Raw genomic sequence first — 8,341 nt, 5'->3', positions numbered from 1 at the left:
AAGCACACAGCCAAGACAACACAGGAGTGGCTTCCAGACAAGTCTCTGAATGTCCTTGAGTGGCCCAGCCAGAGCACGGACTTGAATCCAATCGAACATCTCTAGAGAGACCTGAAAATGGCTGTGCAGTAACGCTCCCCATCAAACCTGACAGAGCTTGAGAGGATCAGGAGAGAAGAATTCGAGAAACTCCCCAAATACAGGTGTGCCAAGCTTGTAGCGTCATACCCGAGAAGACTTGAGGCTGTAATCAGTGCCAAAGTACTGAGTAAAGGGTCTGAATAATAATGTAATTTTGATATATATATTTTTTAAATAACATTTCTAAAAACTTTGTCATTATGGGGTATTATGTGTAGACTGATGAGGGAAAAAACAATATCCATTTTATAATAAGGCTGTAACGTAACACGACGTGCAAAATGTCAAGGGGTCTGAATACTTTCCGAATGCACGGTTCGTAGCTAGGCTTTATAAATATAACTGATTGATGTAGTAGGCTAATGTTAACTGCAGTAGCTGGCTAATCGTTGCCCAGGGAAGGAAGTTAGGCTAGCGAGCAAGCATTTTAGCCAGGTATCCTAGGACAACAAAAACTTAGTGTGTACTGTATGACAGAATCATAGACTGTTTCGGCAACATGAAAGAGAGGAGGACGCATTGGTGTTTCTCTACAAGTAGGGTGAGTCAACATGTTTTTTTCTTCTTACGCACAAACACACACGCACGCGCGCACGCACGCACGCACGCACGCACGCACACACACACACACACACACACACACACACACACACACACACACACACACACACACACACACACACACACACACACACACACACACACACACACACGTAAATCAGTACCAATTATTGTTTTTACTGGATTAGACTAAGCACAGGTGATTTGATGATGTTGAAATGGTGCTGGAATAGTGGAGGCAGCTCCTGTTTTCTTTGCGACTTGCGGTAACTCTCCAGTGTTCTAAATCAATAGTTGTTTAGTAGTCCTAACATGTCAGAAACATTAGCTTGATTGACCATGTTGTATGTCATGTAACTGTTTGTTAAATGCAATATGCTTTATGGACTCCACCAGTTGGACTCCAACGGTTTTGTGATAGAACAAAGGTGTGGTTGAATTTATTCTGCCACTGTGTCTTCTTATTGTCTTAGTCTTAGGTCTAAATATCATGGTGGCAAGGCATATGAACTAACAGGTTATAGAGAAAACAACGCAATTATCACAACACATAGATTGCAATATGGCTTTTTTTCCTGGCTTGGCTTCCCCAGTGATTTTACCCACGCACCGCTCCTGGAGCGATATTTTTAAAACATTATTATTATTATTAACATCCAAACACGGCGGCTGAACAAGACTGTTAGGCGATAAGAGCTACAACGTAATTCAAAATGAATCAGCCATGTCATTACAGGGATGACCTTGGGCCTTGTTTGGATAATCAGAAGTAGAGGAACCAATTGAAACAATGTGATGAAGCACTGTTGATTTGCTGTCCTCTCCACAATGCAAACAGCACAGTCAGTCAGTCAGCAGCACATGCTGACCTTTCACAGTCAATACTGTATAAGTGGCTCTTATCTAACTCCTGCTTAATTAGCTATTCATATCCCTACACCTTACATGACTACAAATATCCCTGCTTTATTGTCTTGTTATCACTTTTTCCAGGGGGTTAATATCTTTCTCAATTCTCATTAGCTGCCGATACAGCCTCTGTACCGGTGAGATAGTGAGACTGACTGTGGCCTGAGCACATAATGGTTTGACCAAAGCGGTCCCAACTCCGGTCCATGAGTACCCCAGCAGGCTGGATAATTAGTTGACAAGTAGAATCATGTGTGCTTGTCCAGGGTCACAACAAAAATATGTACTGTTGGTGGTACTGGAATACTGGAATTGAGAAACACTGGGCTAGAGGGTCCATGTATAGACCAGAATGGAAATGGAAAACAACCACTATACTTGAATAGCTCTAGAGATGGTGTCTACATGTTAGTTCCGATACTGTAGGTGGATAACAAATGAGAGTTATATTTCTGTTGAGAGGAAACAGCAGCAAAAAGCTTTTCTCCACACCGCACTGGTACAACAGAATGTCAAACCCATCCCAGGCCCACATTAAACAGGAGGATTTTTTATGTGTCATCTCCATAATGGAGATATGCCTCTAACCCCAGGAGTCTGCAACACTCCGGAACAGACAAGTACTGTATTTATCACTCCCACATCACACACTGCAAACACACACACAGACACACACGCCCTCACAGACACACCTGAACGCACGCACGAGGAAGAAAAATAGGAAGATCACTATTGCTCCATCCATCCCTCTGCCAACCTCCCAAGACTTGATCTAATAAGTGACATTTATTAATATGCGTATTCTAAAGTTCACAAATGTAATTATGAAAGAGCAAAGTTCCCTGGCTGTTATTGCTGATTGTGATTGATGGAGTGTGGTGCGTTTGTGAGGAGGGGACCTCCATATGGAAACATAAAAGCATCGCTGGATTGGAGGAGCAGCTAAATCATTTAAGGCAGTAAATCTGATTAAGCATACAGGGAAACAGTGGAGGGGGAGCAGTGTTCAAACTCATATTCACTGAACCCCCCTCTGCCCCTGTAGGTTTCTTATAAGTACCTTATCAAGTATTTATGAATTCCCCTCATGTCTCAGGTATGGAATCCACACTGTTTCTGCTTTAGTAAGTGTCAACGCCATATATCTCAGCTCAAATGGCTAGCTGGCAGCACTCTGTATGACTGAAACACTCTTACTTAAGCAGTGATGAATGGGACAATACAATACATGGTAAACACCACAGATCTAAAAGACAGATGTACTGTAATACATTTAGGAATACAATGAAGGTGAACTAAAACAGGCCTATAGAAGGCAGCCACGGTGTTCATATTTTAGGTGTGATCATACTGTATATTCAGGTCTGAGATCATCCTCAATGTCTCCTTTTCCTCAGTCATAGATTAAATTCAAATCAAATGTATATTTGCGCCGAATACAAGAGGTGGAGACTTTACAGTGAAATGCTTGCTTACAAGCCCTTTCCCAACTATCTGGAGTTGAAAAGTAAGAAAAATGTGCAAACAAATAATATACAAAATAGTAACACAATAAAATAACAATAACGAGGCTATATACAAGGAGTACAAGTACCGAGTCAACTTGCAGGGGTACGAGGGAGTTGAGGTAATATGTACATGTAGGTGGGGCTAAAAGTGACTAGGCAATCAGGATAGATAATAAACAGAGTAGCAGCAGCATATGTAAAAAGTGTGAAAGAGTGTGTGTGTGTGTGTGTGTGTGTGTGTGTGTGTGTGTGTGTGTGTGTGTGTGTGTGTGTGTATGTGTATGTGTATGTGTATGTGTATGTGTATGTGTGTGTGTGTGTGTGTGTGTGTGTGTGTGTGTGTGTGTGTGTGTGTGTGTGTGTGTGTGTGTGTGTGTGTGTGTGTGTCTGTTAGAGTGTCAGTGTAGTATGTGTGTGTGTGTGTGTGTGTGTGTGTGTGTGTGTGTGTGTGTGTGTGTGTGTGTGTGTGTGTGTGTGTGTGTGTGTGTGTGTGTGTGTGTGTGTGTGTGTGTGTGTGTGTGTGTGTGTGTGTGTGTGTCTGTTAGAGTGTCAGTGTAGTATGTGTGAGTGTGTGAGTAGAGTCCAGTGAGTGTGCATAGAGCCAGTGCAAGAGAGTCAGTGCCAGTAAAAAGAGGTCAATGCAAATACGTAGTCCAGGTATCCATTTGATGAACTGTTCAGCAGTCTTATGGCTTGGGGGTAGAAGCTATCTGGACAATGCCCCTGTGCACAAAGCGAGGTCCATACTGAAATGGATGGTTGAGATCGGTGTGGAAGAACCTGGCCTGCACAGATCCCTGACCCCAACCCCATAGAATACTTTTGGGATGAATTGGAACATGGCAGATGTGTTGTTGCCTACCTTCACCACCTGGGGTCGGCCTGTCAGGAAATCCAGGATCGAGATGCAGAGGGAGGTGTTCAGTCCCAGGGTCCTTAGCTATGTGATGAGCTTGGAGAGCACTATGGTGTTTAACGCTGAGCTGTAGTTAATGAACAGCATTCTCACGTAGGTGTTCCTTTTGTCCAGGTGCAAGAGGGCAGTGTGGAGTACAATAGAGATTGCGTCATCTGTAGATCTGTTGGGGCGGTATGTGAATAAAGGTGGGTCCAGGGTTTCTGGGATGATGGCGTTGATGTGAGCCATGACCAGCCTTTCGAAGCATTTCATGGCCACAGATGTGTGCAACAGGGCGATAGTCATTAAGACAGGTTACCTTGACTATGGTGGTCTGCTTGAAACGTAGGTATTACAGACTGGGTCAGGGAGAGGTTGAAAATGTCAGTGAAGACACTTGCCAGCTGGTCAGCGCATGCTCCACCATCATGTATGGACATTGTACACTATTTGAATTGTCTCACCTAACTAAATTATCTGAAATAATAATCCAATAAGACAACAGCTCAGGGATGTCCCGAGCCCTCTGCCTGAAACCTGTGAATGTATTAATGTAAGTTTTACATTGATTTAATCACAGTCAGTGGTTCTGCCTAATGGGACCTCCCTCCATTCCATATGCATGCAGAGTGTGTGCAACATTGAATAATATTCTCCCATAGTCTCACACACATATGGCCTTTTCAATCATGTGAAGGATTGACTCCATATTGCGTCCTAGGGTTCAAAGGAGGGGATGATTGCGGTATGTCTCATTATATAGAGAGGAGGAGGGTAATTTGCCTCGCCAGGGCAGCTCTGATGGCCAACCCCAAGAGGTGATTCATTTTTACTGTCCCATCACTCATCTGGTTGGGTGGAGACTGGGACTACCTCTGACAAATGTGTCTGACGTGTGATTGGTGGGAGGAAGTGAAACCCCAAGGTCTGTAATGATGTGATTACTTATGAATATAGTGACCAGAATGGCTTGAATAGCATTCTGGGACATTTAAAATGTCTACAATGGAAATGTTATACTTGAGACAGAGGAGAATAGAGCTTGGAGACGGAAAGAAGAGTTCCACCCACGTTGATGGCCATAAAGAGCCCTCCAACATGTCAACAGTCCCATGGCTTGGCAGGCAGCCACTGTGCTTGGTCAAGTATCAGAGGCACAGAGCCTGAGCTTTCCAGATGAATACTCTAGAGACAGGGAGGAAGATGCACACATGCAGAAAAGAAACACTATATCAGATAACAAATGGGATGTCACATGTGCATACAGCATGTGATCTTTAGGTTTCTTTCCAATCAAAGCACACACTTACACACTAGCAGACAAAGAAGGGCTTAAAACCGTCTAGAAACCTTTGCCGAGGAAAGGGGGGGAACTAAGTTTACCTCATGCAATGCAAAAAAGGAAACTCATACATATTTCATTTCTAAACAATGGCTTTAGAAAAATACCCTTATTTTGTTATTCATGTGGGACGATAAAAGCATCCAGCTCATACGTCCTCTCCTCTGCCTTTCCATGTCTACTGGTTCTCCCTCTGCTGATCAGTGGATCATAGGCCCTATTGCTGGCCACAAAAGCCTTGAGATAAAAGACAGAGAAGACGGAGAGGAATAGGGATTACCTCCTTCAGGTGACCTTCCACAAGGAGAAAGAGAGAGGGAGGAGAGGGGAGAGGGAGGAGGAAGGGATCTAACAGGGTGAACAGTATAATCCCACGTTCTCTTATTGTGAGAGCAGGACCATGACCATCCATGCATGGATATCACTTCTGACAGCATGTGCTCCTTTCTATAGAACTAAACCCGTTATCTCTACTCAAAGATACTGTAGGGGTGGATTCTGCCAGATTCAATCAGGTGAGGATGCAAGATTCCCCACTTCCAGCTTTCCTGTGAGACATACAGGTAAAATACAAGCCCTCAGATGTAACAATACATGTATAGTATATCACAGCAAAGGGACAGTGGGATTTCAACGGAGGGGGATTCTGACACTAACAAACACACTGTTCAGCAATAAATTGCCATACCTGGACATGTTCTCCACAAGACATATACATATACTCGGGCTCCCAAGTGGCGCAGCGGTCTAAGGCACTGCATCTCAGTGCTAGAGGCGTCACTACAGTCCCTGGTTTGATTCCAGGCTGTATCACAATCAGCTGTGATTAGGAGTCCCATAGGGTGGTGCACAATTAGCCAAGTGTCGCTCGGTTAGGTTTGGCTGGGGTAGACTGTCATTGTAAATAAGGATTTGTTCTTAACTGACTTGCCTAGTAAAATAAATAAAACGTTAAATACATGGGACAATATAACCAAGAGTAATTTACTACCTAAATGACAGTGTCAGCTTTACAAGGGTTTGGTGTGCTTAGCTCTGTTTTAGCAGGAGGAAATCTGAATATTACTGGGATGTGTTATACCTCTCAGAGACTCAAGAGGGATTTCCAGCCCTGGCCAAACACTGCCTTCATTACCTAGGCCCAGCACTACTGTCCCCCAACTCTCAGTCCAATAAATATGGATATGAGAAGAGATTTACTGGCGAAAGTTGTTGAATGAAGAAAGCGCAGTGCAAATTGGCTCTGGAATATTGCCACTTGGATGAGCCGTGATGCCCTATTGCAAATTACATGATGAAATGATTTGTTCTGACAAGATGGGTCTGGAGACTAATTAGCCCACTAATGCTGTCTTTATTAGCTGTTTTTGTTTCTGGGAGACAATCGCTGTCTCTCTCCCTCTCTCCACAGGAAAGGTAAAACAGTCTTTGAACTGAACTAGAAAACAGTCATTTACAACAGCATGGAGAGTAAAAGAAAATGTAGTCTATTAAATGTTTTCACGTAGTTCTGATGCATTTACATATGGCCAGACGGGCAACAACAGTGTTTGTATATCCAGCCAGAAGATCAGGTTGGTGATCTCAGGAATTGGATGGGGGCCAAGGCTTCACCCATCCAGCCGTCTGGCTAGCTGGCTGGCTGCGACCCAGTGGAGCAAGTCTCCTAACCCCATTCATCAGAGCCATGGATGGCTACATTAAAGCCAGCCGCACATGGTTCAAGATTAAGGGCGTCGGACCAACCAGTGACTGGAAGTGGACTTTTAATCTAACTCCAACATCACCATCTATCACCAATGTGTGGAGAAAACTAAAGACGGGCCATGTGCTGTGTACTCTGAGAATGGGTTGGAGAGAAATCTGACACAGTCTTTAGTCAACTTTCTGTAGCTGCACCCAATACATTTCCAGGCCTGACAACACAATAAAGCCACTTATTTCTCATTGGTTTCTCCAGGCATGTACACATACTGCACAGTACCAGAGGGAGCATGTTACCCTGGTCTATAGGAACACTACATTATGAAGAGGGCCTTCAACATCTGTGTTGATCATGTATGTTCAGCAAACTAGAAGAAAGGTACATGCCACAATGTTTTCCCTTTTTTCTCAGCATTGCACTTTCCCTCACTCCATTAATATCAAGCAAACCCTATTGCCCCTTGCCGTTCCAAACAGCATTCCTAAATGTGTTCCCGATGTCCCTTCTGAAATGACATTCCTCAAACCCCTCTGCACACCTCAGCCTGAAGGCTCGCATGTCAACTCTGTCTCACAGGTTGACTCACCAGACCACAACCCTCCCTCCCCCTCACATGTCTCTTCTGCCTTTCTATTCCCATAATGTCCTGTACCAGTGACCTCTTACCATGTTTTTCTTCCACAATCTCCTCACCACGTCCTGGGCAGTGAAGCAAACTCCCACCCCTGGATGCCTGGAGCCTCTGATGAGTCTTTCATTAAGGCTAGTGTCAGGATGGAGCCCCCTCCTCTTCTCCTGCGTTCTCAGCCACTGAGGGCACTGCCAAATTGTTTCAGGATGGATGACCTGTCAGGAGGATCCAGAGGAAATACAAACATCCTCATCCATCACAAGGAGCCCCCGACCCACACACGCAAGCATACACGCAAGCATATACACACACGGACACACAGAGACACCCACCCCATGTACGGCTACAGTGACATGCCTGCTAACTTTCTCAGACACTGCCAGGGCCTGTCTCTGTATTCAGGGGTCTTACCAACAGGGCCTGCCTCCGTATTCAGGAATCTTACCAACGGGGCCTTCCTCTGGCAGAGCACTCCATAGGAGCAGCCCGGGTCTTTGTGCTAGGGCACTGCCACTTCTCATGCAGTCCTTTGCAAGAAGGCCCATTCTCGGCAATAATGAATGACTCTCAAATGAATCATGACCAAAAAAAGACATGGAAGAAAAACACACGGTAAGGGACTTGTTATACTTAATGTGTGTTGTAC

This window comes from Salvelinus fontinalis, chromosome 15 (assembly GCF_029448725.1).
Source record: "Salvelinus fontinalis isolate EN_2023a chromosome 15, ASM2944872v1, whole genome shotgun sequence".
In the NCBI taxonomy this organism is placed as follows: domain Eukaryota; kingdom Metazoa; phylum Chordata; class Actinopteri; order Salmoniformes; family Salmonidae; genus Salvelinus; species Salvelinus fontinalis.
Note: the sequence above shows the minus strand (reverse complement) of the source record.